Genomic DNA, 246 nt, shown 5'->3' on the forward strand with positions numbered 1-246 from the left:
TTTCTGCTCTTTTGTAGATTGAGATTTTTTTCAGTGTGATTGTTAGGGGTTTTGTATGATTTTGTTTATATGAAATCCAGGCTGGTAAACTAAAAGAGACAGTAAGTTAGTAAATAGTTTTTTTGAGTTATGGCAGGAGAGGCTGGGGAAAATGTGAACCTAATAATAATGGATATAGGAATGAAAACTGTTCTAAAATTGGGTGTGGTGATGATTTAAGACCCAATCACAATGATCGACGTGTGG

Source organism: Echinops telfairi, unplaced genomic scaffold (assembly GCF_000313985.2).
Source record: "Echinops telfairi isolate 266 unplaced genomic scaffold, ASM31398v2 ScPeMD7_60;HRSCAF=208, whole genome shotgun sequence".
Lineage (NCBI taxonomy): Eukaryota > Metazoa > Chordata > Mammalia > Afrosoricida > Tenrecidae > Echinops > Echinops telfairi.